Below are 22,523 nucleotides of genomic sequence, written 5' to 3' on the forward strand. Positions count from 1 at the left end.
ATTTGAAGTTTTGTTTGGTTGCAACTTCAGAAATTCTAATCTTAAGTAGTTCACACTATTGAATGCAACTTCAAATTTCGAATCTTAGATTCTGAAACATAAACCTATTTTTCGATTTGCAATAATCCATTACACGATTCACTGCTCAAATCTACTTTAAATGAGCTCAAATTTGAAACATAACTTTAAATATCATAAATAAAAAATCTTGATCAATAAATTATTGAAACAACTATAAAGTTAACAAACCCGAAAAGAAAACAAAATTAAAGAAAAGAGAAAAGTGTATATATCTGAAATTATCTAAAAATTAGGTATCAGTTAAACCTTTTCTAAAAAGTGAATATAAATTCAACGAATGACGCAAAATTTGGCTTCGCATGAAAATTTTACCTTTCACTATGGTTGTTGGGCCCGGGCCCAGCCCGAGCTAATCGTAACTAGTTCTATTTATATAAAAGAGAGAGTTTCGACATGTGTGTTTCATGTTATTTTTAAAAGGTCGAGGCTATATTAGTCATTTCGCACCAATTCTTGCAATATCATACACGTGACTTATTTTTCTATACAAAATGCTACGTGCAAGTTTTAATTGAGCCAAGTTTTAAATGAGTACACACGAACGTGTGTTCTACGGAGCATATTAGGTTTTCACCCGATTTCTTTGTGCATAAATTTTTTTTTCAAATTCTGGATTGCTTCTCCACTTCTCTTTGTCTTCCTCAAATTCCTTCTATCTGCAGGTACAATTTTAATCAATTTTTTCCATGATTTTTGCTGTGCATATGATAAATTAAACAATCCCTTAATCTTCAACTTCAATTTTGTAGTTTGTATTTGTTTCTCCTTTTTCTGCTTTTCCAATTAGTTTCATCCGACATGCGAATTTTTTTGTTGAGATCAATCATGATACTGGTATGGGTATCATGCCTAATTAAAAGGAAGAAAATTTTGGGTATAGTGTTGCAGTGCTTACTCAAGTTTCATGGGTTCTGTTCATACTTCTTTTCTACCCTCTTCCACTTTAATTTTGTAGTTTTGTATTTGTTTCTCCTTCTTTTGCTCATTCGATTAGTTTCAGTCCACATAAATTTTTTTTGGTTGAGATCAATAGCTTCTAAACCTAATTTAAAAGGAATTTTTTTTGGGTATAAGTGCTTACTCAAATTTCACGGTTTTTTTTTAATCTTTATTTCCTTCCGTGCTTTTTCTAGATTCTCCATACCTTCTAAATTTTGCAATGTCATGGCTGATTTTCCTCATCGTTTTTTCCCTTCTTCTAATTTTGCCCTATCTTCTTTTGGGCTCTGTGATGAAGTTTAATTTTGCAACTCCATGGTTGGTGTGTGTTAAATCGAGCGATAAAATGTATTTTTAAATGTGACGCACGCTCAGTTTTTTATTTTATTTGTTTTTTTAGTTGTACGCCTTGAGACTAAACTTCTTATGCTAGATTTGAGAGAGGGGCCAACTAATAAACTTGAATTTAAGAAAAGCTATAGTTTCGACGTGTTGGCTTAAAGTCTTTACAATTGTATTTGAGGATATTTGAGACTTTTCACAATGCTTAATTGAGACATGGTTGTTAAACCTTGGAACATGACTTTTATCCGAAGATGAATAGCCACATATCAGAACAAGGATACTCTTTGTTTTGAAACCTTTACGCTCTTTGCTGGTTCGAGTAAAGTTCAGGAAATTCATCAAAATTCTTAATTTCAGGGGTTCTATGGTATTATTCCATCGATCCTATGTCAGTATTGTTGCTTCTTCATTGCTTTATTGCTCTTACATGATTTTTTTAATCTCTTTCTTTTTTCTTTTAGTTGTTTGATTATGTTTGGATACAAGGAAACTCAAACTGGTAGATGCAATCAAACCTTTTCTTTTGCTTTTGTATTTGTGGAATGAAAGGTATGAATCATTGACGCTCATTTTTTTCCTGATTTTTAATGCTTCCTTATCATAGTAGCTGAATCGAAAGTGACAATGAAAATAAGAAGAGAAATAAGATTTGGGTCAGATTGATATTATCACTTCTGTATGTTTTTTGTATTCAATTTCAATTTGTGTCAGTATTTTGGCATCCGATTTATGTACTTTATGGTTTTTTTTGACGTGTGTGCTTCGTGGTATTTTTAATTCAAGCCCGAGGGCAATTTAGTCATTTTAGTTACTTAGTTGATATTGGTCGTTGCGGTGGCTTTTGTTTTTGCAGCCAACACATCTTCCTTCATTTCTTACTCGACCGTATCTTATTCCTTCATTTGTTTTGCTTCTCTTCAGTTTCTCAAAGGTATATTCCAAATTCATTTTGTTCTTGATGCTCTTTAAATCTGATCTGAAACTTGGGGTTAGATAGTAAGGCATGAGGAAGAAGAGTGCAAGGCAGGAAGGAGAGACTATTTAGAGCTCATCGCCGGAACCAAAGATAAACTTTCTCTCTTTCCATCTCAAGTGTTTGCTTTCCTCTATATTTAGTCAGGACTATGCAGCATGCTTATTTGGTTTTCTGATTGTGGAATGTATGTATCTCTGTTGATTATGGTTGGAATCTTTTGGTTGACAGTCAGTTAATTTCATCTAAAATAACAGGTCAGTATATTTTAAATATCCAAATTCTCATTAATTCGATGTAGCTTCATAATCTTCAGAGAATAGAGGATGGATTCTGTACTTAGATTTGGTTGCGATTTCTAAATGTAGATGATATCCTCAGTATTAGATTTGGGTATGGTGTTTTTTTTTATTTTCTCTCGCGTATGCTGGCTTCATAGCTGTAAGTAACAAGAATTAAAGTTCACAGAACTTTTTACACAACCTTTGATTGTTTGACTATTTGTATAAAATAGCTGTTCTCGACTTGAATATTGGTGTTAATAAAAAGAAAACTTAGACGTGTGGCAAATGCATGTTTTTAAAGTCATGTCGTTGATTCGTCGCTTATGTGTCTATATACTTGCAGTTTAAAGACGTCCTCTGATTTTATTGATAAAGTATAGATGTCCTCTGATTTATATATTCAGTGTTTGTTTTTTCAGTCTCCTAATGGGTACATATCAAAGATCATAAAGAGTTTTCCGTTCTTATGAGTAAGTTTTCATATTTTTTACTCCTATGAATTATCGTGACATTGATCTTCAAAGACATACAATAACCTCTCTTCATTGCTACTTTGTTTCTACTATTTTATGCCTCTATTACATTCATTTCATCCATATGATCATGGTGGTTAGAATTCTATACAATAATAATAAAAAGTTTCAATGTGGAATAGCCTCTTATTCTCTACTGCCTTATGGGAAAATTTGAAAAGTAAAAAAGAACTATTGTTTGGAGGTGAAAAAAAAAGCTGAAAATAGTCATGTTTCTAATGTTTCTTTAAGTTATCTAATTTCCATGATTCATCAATCATATCATAAAGTAGTCATGCTTCCTACAAGCTTTTCTTTCCTTCTATCACTTCTTTTTACCTTTTTGGTATAACTTTTCATATAGGAAAAATGACACACCATGCAAATCGTTTGAAAATCTTATTTTAAATGATACTACTAAACAATAAAGAAATATTTGGTTCAAGTTGGTTGCTATCTGTCCAACTTTTTAGTACTAAAGATGAAATATTGGCCCTTTCAGCATTAAAAGAGAAAGGTTTGTACCCAGCAAGTGCGTGAACTTTTTAGGAGCTTAGAGAGGATAGCTTTTTTTGTTGTTGGTATAACTAGCTTTAAACTGCACGTTCATTGCATTTTTTCTGCAAATTCATGAATACATATGATACAGATGCTTTGTTATTCTAAAACTTGGGACTTTTGTTTTTTGTTTGGTTAAATTTATTTGTTTTCGTGAAAGAGGTAGGTGCTGGATTCATTTAGAATGGTTACAATAAAAAAATTATATCTACGATCAAAATATTATATGATTCTATAACTTAGTGAAAACATAGTGGACATGTAAGAACAGGGAATTCTACATTATATTCCATCATTATAAACTTACACATATGTGATTGCTTCGTAGTGTGAGACCAAAGGAGATGAGATAAATTTGGCATAAATAAGTCAATTATTTTCTTTGGCAAGTATTATTGAAAATGAAGTCCAAAAGTCAACACCATCATTGTTCGCATTATTAAGTTCCTTACTTAAATTCTTATTATTCTTGTAAGTTTTGTTCTTTGAAGATTTTTATAGTTTTGGTAATCATATTTGGTGTTCATATGTGCAAGTGTGACTTATCACCTACTTGAAAAGTTAGATTACATGAAAATTAATGAATGTGGAACGCATTTTCCTTTTGTTCTTCTTTTTTCACATTTCACTTCTAAAATTCCTTTGAAGATTGCGTGACAGTTGAATGCCTGGAGGTCATGAGTATTATCTCATTTAACTTGCTTTGGAGTAAATACATGCCAACACCAATAAATTCTTGATTCCTCGAAGAGTAGTGATCGTTTTACTCATTTTCGATATGCTCTATTCATAAATCTACAATGGTATTCTCTGGTTCGAATATATATTAGCAACACGTCTTTTTTTTTTCCCTTGTAAAAGGTTCATGCTGAATTTTTTTTCCGGTGGCTTGTCATTTTTGTGGTACTTTAAAACCTGAAAAGATGAGCATTTCTGGCAACTTGTGTCATTTTTGGTCCTCATCAAGCAAGTGATATTAAGGAGCTAACAATAATGGATCGTGGAGTGTACATCTATTCAAAAAATATTGTTAGCCCTGCTATATTCTATCCTACTATCTGGTATATCTAAAGGTGATATTATAACAAGGTACGATATAACATGTTTGCGAAACCGTTGAATATTAGCTGAAATATCTTGAATTTCTGAGAAGACACAAGTATCATACATGCTCCGTCTTTTGTCAAAGTACCTCTTACTGCTTATGCGCTGGTGAGGTATATTTTTGTAATTCTTTCTTTTTCCCTAGAAATGTATTCATACACCCTTGTTCGACAGTATGTTGATTGACTATTTAATATACAGAGGAAATTCAGACCTATGTAAAAGTGACGCCAAGGTGGTGGAATGAATTGTTGTCTTAGTGGAGGTTAGAAATACAAGTCTGCATTCATCTGTGCTAGTGTCTCTGCCTGTGAGACAATTCTGTTGAAGTAAGCAAGAATTAATTCTTTAAATAATGATTGGTACTTATATAGTATGAAAGTACTCTATTTTGTTCTGCTACTGTCCATTTATAAGGCCTGATGGTGTGTTTATATATGAAGTTTTTTGCAAAATTGATGGTGGGTTGATATAGTTCTATTGAACTTTAAGAATAAGAAAAAAATAAAGAAAAGAAAAAGTAGCAGGCTTTGGCTTTCTATTTCCCTCTTTTCATTAGTTAATGTTTCGATTATGCAGGGGCAATACCATGCACATTTAAGAAATGAAAGAAGTAAAAGTTGGGATTGCTGTAGTGTATTGGAATCTTGACGGTCACGGTCATGGACTTATTCTCAAGGATATCCATGTAGAGAATTTCAGTATATATAATTGGTGGTCATGTCTTTATTGTCGATGGTTCATCAAACTTCCCTTTTTGAAGACATTATGGTGAGTTTGACTTCCTTTTGTATAAAAGAGATGGAGAAAAATTTTTGTTTGCAGTTTGTTTTTTAATCTATTTGTCTTTGTCACATTAAGTACTTCATGACTGTAGTATTCCACGAAATGCAGATTTTTTTCTTAGGAATCCTTCCTCTATAGGGTGCTTTCTACTTAAATCTGTATATATTTCTTGATGTCTTAAACAAGTCAATTGTTTCAACTCTTTTTAATGTGGTATCTATGTTTTGGTCCAGGAAAAGAAAAACTTCAAGTACTCCATTGGAGTAGAGATCACTATGATGAAACTTGGATAAAATGAATCAATTTTGTAAAATAGTATGTGCCTCAATTTGGAGGAATCTGGGGCTTGCAAGGTATATGCAAATTTTGATATATGACCCATCTCTTCTTGGGCTCTAAGCTAAAATATATGTAGATTTTGATATATGGCTCATCTTTTATGGGTTTGAACTCTTGTCTATGCATTACTATTGCAGGACAAGAAATCTTCTTGCTCTCATGTCGAGGTATCTGCTATTTTTATTAGTATAGAAGTGCTTTACAGTGAATAAAGACCAGTTAAAAGGAACAATTCAATATTTTCTGTTGAAACAGTTCATATGTTATAGACATTCAAGCACTTGAAGAAACTACCTCTTATCTTTTGAGATTCTATTAAAGACTTCAATTTTTATTTTCCCTTTCCTTTCGTTCTACAATTAAACTTAATGTTATAGACATTCAAGCACTTGAAGAAACTATCTCTATCTTTTGAGATTCTATTAAAGGCTTGAATTTTTATTTTTCCTTTTCTTTCGTTCTACAGTTGAACTTAATGAAGTAATTTCTTCACCACAGAAGCTTGCTGCTTAATTAGATAGTTGCACATTTTGTGTAAAACAAGATAGTTGTGCACTAAACAAACCAAGCTCTTCAAAAATATCTCCAGACAAAGGAACTACAAATTGAGTAGTGTATCTCTAGAGAATGCAATATTGACTCTCAGAGTTCATGCTTTTAGGGGCTTCAAGTGTCTTTTGTCTCATTTTAATTTTTATTACATAAAATTTATAGTTTATTAAATAAAATAAAGATCAATCTTAGTCATAAAGTTGCTAATAGTTTGTATTTTTCAGATGATTTCCCTAAGGATACCAAAAAAGAAGCTTTCATTGGCAATCTGCAGTGCTTTTAGGCAATGATTTTGCATTTGATTCTTGATATAAGGCACATGGTTGATTTAAGATCTCTAACCCTTTAGATATATAGATTATGGAATGATGAAAGAAATGTGAAATGCTTATGAATCTATTGGCTGGATAGCTCTAAGTTGAAATGTCTGTAATTTATTGTTTGTACATGAAAGATCTTACATTACCAATGTCTTCTTTTCCTTTGAATGGAGAAATGAGTTGTCTGATAGAAAATCGTTTGAGGTTATGAAGAAGAAAAAAAACTTGAAAATATTATTTCGAGATATCAGCTGTTCTATTTTGATGAAATGTGTTCTGTTGTTATATAGAAGCATAAACGGAATTATTTGATTTTTTTCTATTATAATAGTAATTTGTGAGAGGAACAAGTAGGTGCAATTACAATAGTCCATTCTAGAATTTTAGGTGTTATATTGTAAGATGCTATTCAGATTACTATTTAGAGTTTGTGTGATAAAATACTAAATACTTAAGACCTGAAAATATCTGTTTTTAGATTCTCGGTGTATGGTCATTATGTGTATTATTTTACGTGCTATAATTCCCTTGAAAAGCATTTACATCAACATTTATGAATTTCTTTTTGTTTTAACAGTCTGTGCTCTTAAAGGAGAATATATAAATTTATTGGTAGAAATTGTCATACTACAATGTTCTGACCATTTTATTGTCTTTGATGCATTTCTAGGTTGTTACTATCCTTCTATTGCTGCTGGTGTTAAGACATTTTGATGCAGATATCATTGGGGAGGAGTCCAGTGAGTGCTCTTTTTAAAAAAATTCTTTAGCGTGTTTTTATGGTTGCACATTCTTCTTTTCCTCTTCTATTACCATGTGCAAAAAATCTTAGGAAGATTATAGTGGTATAAGGTCAAAATGCCATATGGTTATCCAAAAATAATCCTCCATTTCCTGCTTTATTCGCCTTAGTTGTGTAAAATATTAGTTATTGAATGAAGTGACAAAGGAAATTCATAATCTGCAAGAGTTCTGTGTCTATTGTCTCTCTTTCTACGTTGTAGTTGTAAGTGTTGAAACATAATCCTCAAGGAAATACATAGATAACTGAGGTAAGTCTCAACAAATCTTAAGGACCTGTAGCAACGTCCATTCGTTGCACCGAAGAGTATGAACCTAAAAATTAGAGCAGCTATTTTTTACTTGATTCACCATCCAGTTTTCGTATATGGTGGATTTTAAGGTTATGAATATTATTAGTGAAAGAAAATTAATCATAAAATAAAGCATGGAACAAGCACAAGAAATGTCATCCAGATGTCACAAATAAGCTTATATCATTAAAAGTAATCTTTATGTCAGAGTTCTTTGATATTCGAGTTGGATCAAATGGTCACCATTTTACTTTTTGTACATTAGATGTATGTATAACCTGACATTGGGTGTTACCTCATTATCAAGTTACATATATATTGTATACACAGTCATTCCTGTTCATTTACAATTTTCACATCTATTGATATATTTAACCTTGAAGTTTGGTTCATTCCGTCATTACAAAGCACAACCTGAAAATAGTCGAGGTAGTACTATCAAAGAAAGTTGGTTCTTCTTTCCTCCATGCATCAGTTATGATGTGAGACTCCTCATTTGCACGAGGACTCATGATGTTGATGTTGTAATTACGATGGAACATCTATAAATGCTTTGTACTCGATTTGAATGAACTCTAAAATTATTCAATTTAAAATTATAAAGATTTGACATATCTTATGTAATTGAGTTAATGATAATTGATTACTTGCTAAATAAGCGCATTGTTAATTCCTAACTTTATATAAGTGTGATTTTTTGCACTTTCTTATTATATGTTGAAAAAATGTTGGTCCTAAATGAATTACAAAATTATGAAGTTAAAGGATGCAGATTTAATAGTGAAAGAAACAGTGTGATCGGGCGCCGCACGGGCACATGCCAACTATGAGTAGAAGTCGAAAAATTTCTACCCTGAGCACATACATGCAGACGAGGAGATATAATGCTGTCTTGAAGGAGTGGATATCTTGATGTAAGAGACGAGGATGATCGCTAAATTTGTATCTTGGATTAAAGTTGGTGATCTGATTGTCTTACCTATTAGAATTACCATAAGTTCACCCTCGACAACAGGATCTATGTCAAGGTGTGCAAAAATTTAAGTTTCTCTTTTATTAAGCATAGAATAAAAGTGTTGTGTTCTCAGGTTTTAAATTCCAGCTTCTTTCGTCTCGCTGTTGACTGCCTAATTTGTTTTAATTTTTTTAAGTAAATTGGATTTGAATTTTATGTGTCAGACACTTTTTTCCGAGTGCTAGACTGACTATGGTGTGTGATCATAATAGCTTTAGTTTATAGCTCACTAGCATCGGGATCTTGGAGCTCATTCAGGTGATACCATCTGTTTAGAGGCAAACGTTAACCTTATAAATACTGAAATTTTTGAAGCACGCTAAATTTCAATTAACTGAGTTTTTTAAATCAAGGATAACTTATTGTTGCGGTTTTGATGAATAGGCAAAGATGAACTGATATTATAACATATTTCTTATGAATACAGATGAGCCACATATCTCACGCTGTCCAAAAACTCTCAGATTTTGTATAACTATTGATATTAGAGAGTATGCTAAGTTATATTGGGAAGAGGTTTTGAAAGTGCATTTTGCATGTTCCCTTATGCTTTGTTGTCTCAAATAAGCCTTTTTTTTTTCTTCTTCATATTATCTTAGGCACACAAAATTCAAAATTCACATGACTTGAATCTGTCGATCTTTTTGATGCATTTTCAGAACATTTCACATCTTGAAGGATTGCATTTCACCTACATGAAAGAATATGTTAATGTTTAAAATAATAATAATGATCTAACAATACAGTTGGGAGAAATTTAAAGTTGGCCAAATAGGTCTCTTTGCTTTCTTCTACCTTGAAAACTTTAAAATTTTCCTCTTTGTTATTCTTGGCCGTCACTTTGGCAAAACTTAATTGTCTTTTTCCACTTTTTCATTGAGATATGAACACTGACAATCGATCATTACTTCATAATTTATAGGCTTTTTTGGTCAAAAATTGCTAAGAAGGCTAAACACCGCACAGAAAAAGCATTGTGACAGCCAATATGTAAATAGTATAGAATGTAAATGGTTCTCCTATACATAATACAAAGAATCTGACACTTTTTACTGCCATAGATGTAAAGAGTATATCATTTGCAACCTTACAACATCGAGTGAAATTTTTGTTCCAAACGCATCGATTTTCAAATTTCATATGAAAATAAAGTTAATAAATAAAAAAATAATAATTCTAACTTTTGCAATGTTGGGGCCGTGCTGGCACGGGCTATCCCCACCTAGTATATATATATATATATGCTAGATATGGTTGCCCATGCTAATGCACAGGCCCAACACAAAGATTTGTCTGCTCTGAAAAATTTCAAATATCCCCATCGTTATTAAGGCCAATGCAAACGACAGTGCTAAGAAAATACTATTTAGTTTGGAAAACATAGAGGAAAAAGAGCATCTTTTTCAGACATGTTAATAAAAAATAGAGGTAAATATTACAACTTATAAAGAAAGTTGATGAACTGGTCAAAATTCTCGATTGTGTTTACCAACACTGAATAATACAAAAGATAAAAGTGAATAATACACCTCCCTAGCTTTTTCATGTGGCCATTCTTCAACTCATCGATACATGCCAGCTACACAGAGAGAGGATCTTAGTATGTCATTTTGACACCTACAATTTTATGCTTTACTATGAAATAGCCTTAAATAATTCTTCATCCACCCAAGACAATGTTGGAATCCCTTTCTTTGAAAACTTGAACACTTAAAAGAGTCCCTCTTGTCACCAGGCTGCACCATATATTCAGTAGTTAAAATAAGAAAAAAAAAAATTCATTGAAAGAGTTGAGATCTCCAAGTGACAAAAGTGGAGAATATTTTAATGAACATCATAAGTGTGTAGCGTGAAATAAGATCGGTACAATCAAAATATTTGTTATGGCTTATGTGAATATTATATGACTAAACAAGAAAAAAGAAAAAGCAATCTTCACCAGCAGAAACATAAAATTAAGCAACAATAATTATAAGAATCAATCGCAGAGGCAAAGCAAGGGCAAAATGAGAAAAGATATCAGGCGGATTGCTTAAAACTTGCAAACAAGGTATTCCATACGAAGCAAACTTAAGACTCTAATAGCATGTTTGGCCAAGTTTTTGGCAAGCTAAAAGTGCATTTTTTTTTAAAAAAAAGAAGAAGCTTATTTTAGAGACTTCAAGTGTTTAGCTAAGTTGTTAGGGGGAAAAATAATTATTTATGAGACGCTGAAAGAAACAACTTTTCTCTACAAACACTTTTGAAACCTTGGCTAAGCACAAATTACTACTTTAATATTGACAACTTTATTTTTTAAAATTGATCAGCCAAACACAAAGTACTACTCTCCAAGAATAACTTTTTAGAAAAGTATTCTGACAAAAAACATATTTCAAGCTAAGCTGGTTTTGGAAGTTCGATCAAACAGGCCAATTTATGAAACTAACCTTTATAATTAAGTACTTGTCGTTTCATCTTTCGAATTATGTCAGAGCATCAGGAATTCGACCCTTATAAATTTGTATGACCTCAGTACGGATACGTTGTTGCCAATTTGGATTTGCAGTCAAAAGCACGAGACACGCAAAAACATAACCAACGAAGTAAATATTTTTGCAGTTATCAACTATGAAACGATCAAATTAATGTATCATGGCTAATTAGTTCACTATTTCTGGCTCCTTCAAGAATCATTTGCAGTAAATCCTTTTCAGATCCAACTTCCTTTCTTTCCTTAACTATTTTTAAGATCTTAATAGCGACAAATTCAACATGATACGAATTGAAAACAATCTCAATTATAATTGGGCCAAACCATTATTTTCATAGAGCTGCATAATTCATACACCGAGTGACATGTAAGAAGTTGTGTATAAAATTCACTGCCTTTACTTTGTATCTGGCACAACTTCCACTAAAATAGACGATTGATCAATTAACTTTTTTCAATAGCAATTAAAAGTCAAGAACATGAAAAAAATCTTGAAGTAATATTTTATTGGCACTATTACACTATTTTAGAGAAGCGAAAGATGAATGTGAAGAAACTTTCATACCAGAGAGATTATTACTAACTAGTATAATAATTTTCTTTAATATTGAAGGAAATCTCCTCCATGATCCCACGAGGATGAGAACGGCCAGATAAGGCTGATGGACTAAGTTAAATGGACAAAAATCTCTTTTACATTTGATGCATATAAATAAATATCTTGACTCGCTATCCAAGGTGAAAGATAATAGATGAAAAGGTCAAGAAATGAAGGATCCATTTATGAGTTCACAACCTTTTTATTTTGATAACCAATGAGAGCACAATTGTTTTTGTCAAAAATGATGTTACTAAAATAGAAGAATACAGTTAACATGAATCAAACCATAAAGATTAATCCTATCTTGGGAACATTCATAGGTCCTAATAAAAATCGTATTTAGCTCACAAAGATCATGCTCTCTTTCAAGTCATCCCACAAAGATCGTGCTCTCTTTCTCTCACTATTTAATTAATTCCTTTGTCTTGGTGTTACCCAATGTCTTGTTTTAGATAACATTTGCAGAGTTTTCATTTGTCATTCAATTTTAGTACATGAAATAGGTGGATAGTGGTGTCTAGTGTATTTTTCCTCTAAAATTATTAATAGCACAATCTATTATTTGTTAATAGTCGCGAGATACCAAAGAATGTCAAAGTAGCTAAACGGATGCAAGGCCGTCCAACAACAAAATTTATTTCACTGTTATATTAAGCAAAAATTATAAGGAGAAACGATCAACTAAAGGTAAATATTTAAGAAAGTTATACTCTCTTTATTTACATATGAAACAACTCTCAATAATTCTAATATAAAAATATATGTGCACATCAACTGGTATTGAAAATTTTACAAGATAACAATTGATTTAATACATACCTTAATTAAAGTCGCTTCATAAACTTCTGCAGCTGTCTTTGAAAGCATCTTTTCTCCAAGAAGACCAGAAATCACATCAGTTGTTGACCCATTTCCATTGGTAAGATCAATTTGTAATAAAAATCTGTAACAAAAATATTTTAGCATATATATATATATATGTATATAATTGTATCTATATATGATAATCTGCTAAATACGTGAAGCTTCTAAGTGGGTGAAATAATAATACCAATGAACTAATGTTTGTATATCTTTTGCACTTGTTCAATAAAATATCCTTTTTCTTCGAGCTGACATAATTTGTTTGCAATCTGTGCATCCAAGCACATAAAAATGCTACAAGTCATTTGGCAGACATTTCTGGCTCGATCTGTAAACTCTGCATCTGTCAACTTAAGCGAATTACGTGTTTGTTATATCAATAAAAAGCATATATATTTTGATATATAGTGGACACACATAAATTTGTGATTGAATTACTGCAATAGGAATAATTCTTTCCTGAGTAGGAACAACCATGAGTGAAGTAGATAGGAAAAGTGCATATACTTGAAATTAACAAAGTTTCATTATGAAAGACTTAATAGCCTTGCAAATTATTGAGCAGCCATCTCAGATGTAAAAATAGCATCTCAGCTCAATATTGTATCTCAATCTCAAGGAAAAATAGCAACATGCACCAAGGAAGAGCAATAAAATACAATGTGCATCTCAATCTCAACTTAATATTGTATTTTGATGTTGAATGTTAATCTTTCCTAATGGCATATTTAATCTTACAACATATATAAAGATTTAGATTGTTTTGTTGTTGCCACATATACAGTCACACAAGAGAAAAGAGTGACCGAATAACTTTCTTCTTCTTTTTTCAGTTGAAAGCTACTAAATACCAAGAATGTTATACTAAAAAGTAAAAACTGATCGAACCGACTATCACTTCAATTTTTTAATAAGGCCTAGGAGAAAAAATCATAATTTTTCACAGAACAACATTAACAAAATAGAAGATAAAGAAAAAAATATATATACAGGGGTTCAATCTTATTTAAGAAAACAAACACATAGAGATGAGATAGAGTGGCAACTGGAAAATTTAATTTAGAAATGCATCTCTCTCATGAATTAAATCAAACACATTGTGTGACAAACACATTTCAGATATTTTTAATCAAAGAATTCCATAAAATGTAAATTTAGTTCTACCCACTCCGAACAAAAATTTCACACCAAAAATATCATTTTGAACAACCCCAAAATGTGAACACAACCACAATCTGTCACGACCCAAAAATCCCTCCGAAGGAGTTGTGATGATACCTAATCTTTAAACTAGGTAAATCTAACATAAACTGAAATAACATTGATATTTACTAACTTTAAATTAAATTACTCTGAACAACTCACAATTTCCAAAACCGGTGGTACAAGTCACAAGCCTTTATAAGAGTAGTTATACAAAATAAATACATCACTGCTCTGAAACAAAAAAGGAACAAATGAAAATAAGTACCAATAAAGGTGACTCCGAGGCCTACGAACGCTGTAGCAGGTTTACCTTGAGTCTCCACCGCAATGACCCGCACAGCTACTGTCGATCAAATACTTGGATCTGTACACAAAAATGTACAGAAGTGTAGTATGAGCACACCACGGCGGTGCCCAGTAAGTATCAAGACTAACCTCGGTGGAGTAGTGACGAGGAACAGTCCAGACACCTACTGGTCAAATAAATTGAATAGAATTTGATAATAAACTATCAATCTAAAAATGACATAGTAATATCAACAACAGGGAAAGAGCGAACTATAATCAGTAGAAACAATAAAGAGAAACACGGGTGGAAACGAAGATAAACAAATAAATTAACACCAACATAGCTGGAACACAGACAAGTAAAGAAAAATGTACTCAAACAAGGAAGGCGATGCCAGCTCAATAACTCATATCGTTTCTGATGCAAAATTCCCAGCCATCTCAAAGATTGATGTCTCATATCATAACCTCAATTACCAAACTTTTAGCACACCCGACACCTTGTACCCACATATTTCTATCTCACTTTACACAACAACGTTCTCATATTACTCAGTTCATAGGGTCTATAACCAATGCAATTAAGATGTTCAAGGAGTCAGATTTACATAACATAAGTGGAGTACAACTTCTAACTAATTAAGAACTCAGCAAGAAAAGAGGAAGTTATTTTTTTGAAATCATTTAAATAAAGAAAGTACCATTTTCAATTAAAGCACAACATCGCATGGAATATTACCTTTAACAAGAAATTTAATAATTATCTTAGTAGAAATTCTATTTTTAAGTAAAATACAACCTCAGACAGTTTAAGAAAATTTAATTGAGTAACTAAATGAATTGAAGATGAAACAAGTATTGAAATTTGAAGTATTGAAAAATATGTAAATAAATACGACAGAGTATTGAAAACATGGTGGAGTTCCTTCATAAAGGATCACAATGGTAAAGGAATCTGAACAGTTAGAACACTTGAATTGGTAACAATAAATAAACATAGCAAACCGAAGGTGCACACCACCAAAATCCAATTACTAACAAGGATAAGGAAAACAAACACAGAATTTCACTTTCATTTCATATCTCGTTGCAGGCGTGAAATCCGATTCTATTTCTCATGTCTCGTTGCAGGCGTACAACCCACTCCCATTTCATATATCTCATTGCAGGCGTGCGACCCGCTCTCATTTCATATATCTCGTTGCAGGCGTGCAACCCGATCCCATTTCATATATCTCGTTGCAGGCGTGCAACCCGATCCCATTTCATATATCTCGTTGCAGGCGTGCAACCCGCTCCCATTTCACATATCTTATTGCAGGCGTACAACCTGCTCCCATTTACAAATCATCATCAATCATAAAAGAATCTCGGAAAGGGAACAAGAGTATAACAACAACATCCCGGCAAGGGAGACAATATCATAAACAATAACATCCTGTCAAGGGATACAATATCGTAAACAATAATATTCCGGCAAGGGAACAATAGTATAACAATAATATCCCGACAAGGGAAACAATATGTACATAATAAGAGTCACGGAAAAACCAAGAAGCACGATAACCTCAACAAATAACAAGACATAATTAGCACGTGATAACTACACCGGTAACCACAATAATTGGACATGTAACATATTTGCACGAAGTCATAGAGAAACTCACAATCAAGAAGTATCAAAACAATAAGGAAGGCAATCACTTCAATTAAGGGTCTATGTAACAAGTAAGAATTAAAGGAGAGCTAACAACGTCATATGGAGCATATAAAGGTAATTTAAGCAATTAGGAAACCCAATCATAACGAGATACTTTCTACATAAGGACCTAAGAACCCTAGAGGCAAATTTTCCACAATCAAGTCCGAGCACACACTTGTCACCTCGCATGCATGGACTACAATTAACATATAAGACTCAATTCCTAAGGAGACACAAGGTTAGGTAAGATACTTACCTCAATCCAGCCAATTCAATACTCAATTTAGCTTTTCCTTTATCAATTCATCAATGCTCGGCTCAATCTAGCCAAAAACGACTTGAATACATCTAACAATGCAAGAGAAAATAATTCCAATTAACAAAACTATAATTCTTATAAAATTTGTAAAAAGTCAACAAAAGTCAACTCCCCGGGCCCGTACATCGGAACCCGACAAAATTTACAAAAATCGAATACCCATTCCGATACGAGTTTACCAATACAAAAATTATCCAATTCCGATACCATTTGGTCCTTCAAATCATCATTTTACATATATGAAAGATTTCACAATTTTTCCCAATTTCCATCCCAAATCCCAAATCAAATGATGAATTCAATGGTAGATTCATGTATTCTAGCTAAATCCGAGTTAGAATCACTTATCCCGATAAATTTCTTGAAAAATCTTCGAAAAATTGCCAAGATCCAAGCTCTCTAGGTCAAAATATGAAATTAAACTCTAAACCTCATATTTATAGTGCACCCCCCAGATTTCCATCACTGCTGATCGCACAAAAACCACCGCTGACCGCGGTCCAGGTCCATCACCACTGACTGCGAAGAATGTTGACTGCAGCGACATGCTTTAGTATTTTGGCCATAACTTTCTCTACAGATATCCAAATTATGATTTCTTTATCTTTCTGGAAACTATACACGAAGGGCTACAACTTTCGTTTTGAATCATCTAAAAATTCCTTATAGATCAAAATATATAACCTTCTGAAGTCGGACCAGCAATCCTGCAGAACATCTTGATGTGCGGTCGCACACCAAATTGTGCGGTCCGCACCGAGGTCCGCGAAATTTTAGTGCGGTCCGCACTCTCCTCTGTGGTCCGCATATTTTTGGTGTGGTCCCCACTCCCAAAAGTGCCAGAACCATCTTAGAGTACCGAAATGCACCGACTCGTTCAAAATTCACCCCGAAACTCATCCGGGGCCCCCGGAACCTCAACCAAATGTACCAACACATCCCATAATATCATACGAACTTAGCCCCACTCTCAAATACTTCAAAAATCGCTAAGACCACGAATCAGATGCCCAAACGCATGAAAATCTCTATGAACTTCAAGAACCTCTAGAATTGCGACCAAACGTCCGAACCATATCAAATCAACTCCAAACGACACCAAATTTTGCAGGTAAGTCCCAAATAACATAACGAAGCTAATCCAACTTTCGAAATCGCATTCCAACCTCGATAACATAAAAGTCAACTATGGGTCAAACCTCTCCATTTTCCAAACTTCAACTTTTCCAACTTTCACCAGAATGCCACAAATTACCCTACGGGCCTCCAAACCCAAATTCGAACACACGCCCAAGTCCAAAATTACCATACGAAGCTACTGACATCATCCAAAACTCATTCCGGAGTCGTTTACTCAAAAGTCAAATTCCGGTCCAATTCTCTCCGCTTAAACTTCCAGAACTATATTCCTTCTTTCCAATTCGACTCCGATTCATCCGAAAACTGAATCCAACCATTCACACAAGTCGATATACATAATATGCTGCTCTTGACCTCAAACTGCCGAACTGGGCGCAATTGCTCAGAACGACCAGTCGGGTCGTTACACAAACTAAAAAAGCAAAGAAAAGAGAGCGTGCACCTAAGTATTTCTTGCCAAACATACATATCAAAATCAGATAGAATTTCATACATGCATGTAGAAAACCTAGCAATAAATTATGCAAAAGAAGAGAAAAACCAACATTGAACCAAATACGGACAAAAATAAAATAAAATCCAGAACACAGTGCAGGAGAAAGAAACAGGAGAGAAAACTTATTAGATTTAACAAATACAATAGAGGCTCAAAAATTATTGCAAGCAAAATGTAAAAGCAAGAAAAACAAAATTCGTTAAAAATTTCGGAACACCAACTCATGAAAAATTCATGAAAGAAGAGAAAATGCAAGCTTATAGATCCAGATAAGCCCATAAGAATTGAAAAACTCACCAACAAAAGATGACACCTTGAATCATTGATACCTTTGAGCAATAAGAAAATTGGAGGGAGTAGCTAAGGAGAGAGAATTAGAAGAGGGAATAGATGGATAATCCTAGAGAGATAGTACTATATCTGAAGTAGTGAATGAAGCACACGTGGTTTGGTAAAGCATAAGTGTGATACAACTATTAGCAGCGCTTTGCGTGTGCACTCTATATTCCTGAGTATTAGATTTTAGATATTTCATATCTATGTTAACTAATGTGTATGAGTTGTAAAAAAATATTGCAAGAAAGAATGTAAAGTCCTAAATATAATGAATGTCGATCCTATTTAGTTAGCTTAAAAGAAAAATCACGTGCTACATAAGTCCTCAGATGCTTTATTATGATTTCTCACTTTGCCTCCACATATCGAAGTTATTCAATATAAGTGTCAACTTTATTTTTTAATTAATTAGTAGATGTTTGATATAAATAAGTGAAACAATAAGATTGTACTGATATATCTCTTCATCTCCTCTTAGATTAGATTATTTGAGCCTACGTGCAATTGTCAAGTTTTCTTTCAAAAATTATTTGCCGACTTGAAAAATAAAATATTTATATGATGATTTTGAATTGAATATTTTTGATAATAAATTAATTAAGAGCTCAATTATTTATTTATTTTAATATCAATTACATCATATAAATATTTTATTTTAATATCAGTGCACCACCAACTCCTGTTTGTGCACCTCCGCTCCAAAGTTATCAGGGTGGTTACCTAGGTCGATAGGGCCAGTTCCAAGGTCAACAGTCACAGTAGCCAAAGGCCTGTTATACTTGTGGTGATCCGAGGCACATTGCTAGATTTTTCCCATGGGCACCGGATAGTACACAATAGTAGGGTTCTCGTGCCATGGTTCCGGCACTGGTTGCTCCATCGCTCGCTCAGCCAGCTAGAGGCAGGGGTAAGGCAGTCAGAGGTGGAGGTCAGGCCATTAGAGGTGGGGGTCATGCCGTTAGAGGTGGAGGCCAGCCAGTTAGAGGCCGTCCTAGAGACGTGGTTCAGAGTGGTGGGGCCCAGCCCATATGTTATGCTTTCCCAGCTAGGCCTGAGGCTGAGTCAACTAACACTGTTATCACAGGTATTGTTCTAGTTTTCCATAGAGATGCTTAAGTTCTATTTGATACGGGCTCTACTTATTCCTACGTGTCATCCTATTCTGCTTCATATTTGGTTGTGCCTCATAATTCCTTGATTGCTCCTGTGTATGTGTCCACACTTGTGGGAGATTCTATTATTGTAGATCATGTCAATCGCTTGTGTGTGGTTACTATTGGGAGCCTTGAGACTAGCGTAGATCACCTACTTCTTGATATGGTAAATTTCGATGTCATCTTGGGTATGGATGGACTATAACCTTATCATGCTATATTGGATTGTCGCGCCAAGAGGGTGACCTTAGCCTTTCCGGGGTTGCCTCGACTAAAGTGGAGAGGGACTTCTGGCCACTGTACCGGCAGAGTTTTGATGAACCAGGTGTTCCCCCTACTTGGATTCTTTCGTGATTGTATTTATTGATAATATCTTGATCTACTCCTGCAGTCCAGAGGAGCATGAGCAACATCTTTAGATTGTACTTTAGACTCTGAGAGATAGCCAGTTATTGCCAAGTTTTCAAAGTGCAAGATTTGTTTGGACTCACTCACCTTTTTGGGGCACATTGTATCGGCAGAGGGCATAAAGGTGGATTCTAAGAATATTGAAGCAGTTCAGAACTGGCCTAGACCCACTTCAGCTACAAAGATCCGGAGTTTTCTAGGTTTGACGGGTTATTACCGCCGATTCATAGATGGATTTTCATCTATAGCAGCCCCATTGACCAGATTGACCTAGAAGGGTGCCCCGTTCAGATGTTCAAACGAGTCTGAGTTAAGCTTTCAGAAGCTCAAGACTGCTTTGACTATGATGCCAGTGTTGGTGTTGCCCACCGGTTCAGGGTCTTACACGGTGTATTGTGATGCATCTCGTATTGGGCTCGGTGCAGTATTGATGCAGGATGACAGGGTGATCGCATATGTGTCACGGCAGTTGAAGGTTCATGAGAAAAATTACCCTATTCATGACTTAGAGTTGGAAGCCATTGTTCATGCGCTGAAGATTTGAAGGCACTACTTTTACGGCGTGTCATGCGAGGTATTCACGGATCATCGGAGTCTATAGTACTTGTTCAAGCAAAATGATCTCAATTTGAGGTAGAAGAGATGGTTGGAGCTATTGAAGGACTATGATGTCATCATTTTGTATCATCCTGGGAAGGCCAATGTGGTGACCGATGCCTTGAGTAGAAAGGTAGTGAATATATGCAGCCTTGCGTATTTTCCCGTCGGTGAGAGACCGCTTGCATCAGATGTTCAGGCTTTAGCCAATTAGTTCGTGATGTTATATATTTCAGAACCCAGTCGTGTTCTAGTTTGCAGAGTCGCTCGATCTTCCTTGTATGAGCGCATCAGAGCGTGGCAGTATGATGACCCTCATTTTCTCATCCTTAAGGACACAGTGCGGTAAGATGGTGCCAAGCAGGTTACTTTTGGAGATGATGGGGTTCTGAGGATGTAGGGTCATTTTTGTGTGCCCAATGTGGATGGGCTTCGTGAGTTGATCCTTGAGGAAGCCCACAGTTCCCGATATTCTATTCATTTGGTGCCGCCAAGATGTATCAGGATTTGCGGCAACATTATTGGTGGAGAAGGATGAAGAAGGATATAGTTTGCATATGTAGCTTGGTGTCTAAATTGTCAGCAAGTAAAGTACGGGCATCAGAGACCTGGTGGCTTAGTTCAGAAGGTAGAGATTCCTGAGTGGAAGTGAGAGCGTATCACTATGGATTTTGTTGTTGGACTCCCACAGACTTAGAGGAAGTTTGACGCGGTATGGGTCATTGTGGACAAGCTGACCAAGTCAGCACATTTCATTCCTGTGGCAGTTACATATTCTTCAGAGCAGTTGGCTGAGATCTACATCCGTGAGATCGTCCGTCTTCATGGTGTTCCAGTCTCTATCATTTTTAATCGAGGTACACAATTCACCTCGCACTTCTGGAGGGAAATACAACATGAGTTGGGCATGCAGGTTGAGTTGAGCACAACATTTCACCTCCAGATGGACGGACAGTCCGAGCGCACGATTAAGATATTGGAGGATATGCTTCGCACTTGTGTTATGGGTTTCGGGGGCTCTTGGGATCAGTTTTTGCCGCTTGCAGAGTTTGCCTACAACAACAATTACTAGTCAAGCATTCAGATGGCCCCCTATGAGGCATTATACGGGAGGCGGTGCCATTTGCCAGTTGGGTGGTTCGAACCGAGGGAGGCTCGGTTGTTGGGTACAGATTTGGTATAGGATGCCTTGGACAAGGTCAAGATTATTCAGGATCGACTTCGCACAGCTCAATCTAGGTAGAAGAGTTATGTCGACCGTAGGGTTCGTGATGTTGCATTCATGGTTGGAGAAAGAATATTGCTTCAGGTTTCACCCATGAAAGGTGTGATGAGATTCGGGAAGAAAGGCAAGTTGAGCCCTAGGTATATCAGACCATTTGAGATTATTGAGAGAGTGGGTTAGGTGGCCTACAAGCTCGCATTGCCACCTAGTTTATCTGCAGTCTATCCAGTGTTCCATGTGTCCATGCTCTGAAAGTATCAGGGTGATCTTTGCCATGTGTTAGATTTCAGTTTCAGTCCAGTTAGACAAGGATTTGACTTATGAGGAGGAGCCGGTGGCTATTCTAGCCCAGCAGGTCTGACAGTTGAGGTCGAAGAGTTATCCTTCAGTTCGAGTACAGTGGAGAGGTCAGCCGACCGAGGCAGCCACTTGGGAGTCCGAGTCGGGCATGCAAAGTAGATATTCATACCTTTTCATCAGTCCAAGTACTTTTCTATGTCCGTTCGAGGACGAACGTTTGTTTTAGAGGTGGAGAATGTGATGACCCGATAGGTCATTTAGAGCTTTAATCCTTAATTCTATGTTTCGAAACCTCAAATAGCTCCTTCAATCCTTCCTTATTTTGCATGCACAGTCCGTGCCTTTTTCCGAAAGGCTTTTATGTGAAAAATTGATTAAAATATGAAATCGTTCTTTAAAACTCATTAGAGTTAACTTCGGTCAATATATCAAGCAAACAGATCCAAATCCATGTTTTACGGTTTCGATGGGTCCGTATCGTGATTTGGGACTTGGGCATATGCCCGAAATCG

The 22,523-nt window shown here is 34.8% G+C and overlaps 2 long non-coding RNA genes across 18 annotated transcripts; one reads left to right on the top strand and one right to left on the bottom strand.

Annotated features, from left to right (window-relative positions):
* Positions 1-587: 587 nt before the first annotated feature.
* LOC104239000 (uncharacterized) lies at positions 588-9,065 on the top strand. Of its 17 annotated transcripts, none has more exons than XR_011400986.1 (8): positions 588-743; positions 1,827-1,914; positions 2,219-5,125; positions 5,376-5,567; positions 5,816-5,935; positions 6,059-6,088; positions 7,464-7,533; positions 8,647-9,065. It is a non-coding gene; the product is annotated as an uncharacterized lncRNA (long non-coding RNA). The 17 variants fall into 17 exon arrangements; XR_011401010.1 differs by having other exon boundaries at positions 2,287-5,125; XR_714023.2 differs by lacking the exon at positions 588-743 and having other exon boundaries at positions 750-2,595; positions 3,042-3,092; positions 4,998-5,125.
* A 274-nt stretch (positions 9,066-9,339) lies between these two features.
* On the bottom strand, positions 9,340-12,193 carry LOC138879420 (uncharacterized). The gene is made up of 3 exons (XR_011402689.1): positions 11,941-12,193; positions 10,432-10,638; positions 9,340-9,593 (listed from the first exon to the last, which is right to left on the bottom strand). It is a non-coding gene; the product is annotated as an uncharacterized lncRNA (long non-coding RNA).
* Between the last annotated feature and the right edge of the window lie 10,330 nt (positions 12,194-22,523).

Source organism: Nicotiana sylvestris, chromosome 1, assembly GCF_000393655.2.
Source record: "Nicotiana sylvestris chromosome 1, ASM39365v2, whole genome shotgun sequence".
Lineage (NCBI taxonomy): Eukaryota > Viridiplantae > Streptophyta > Magnoliopsida > Solanales > Solanaceae > Nicotiana > Nicotiana sylvestris.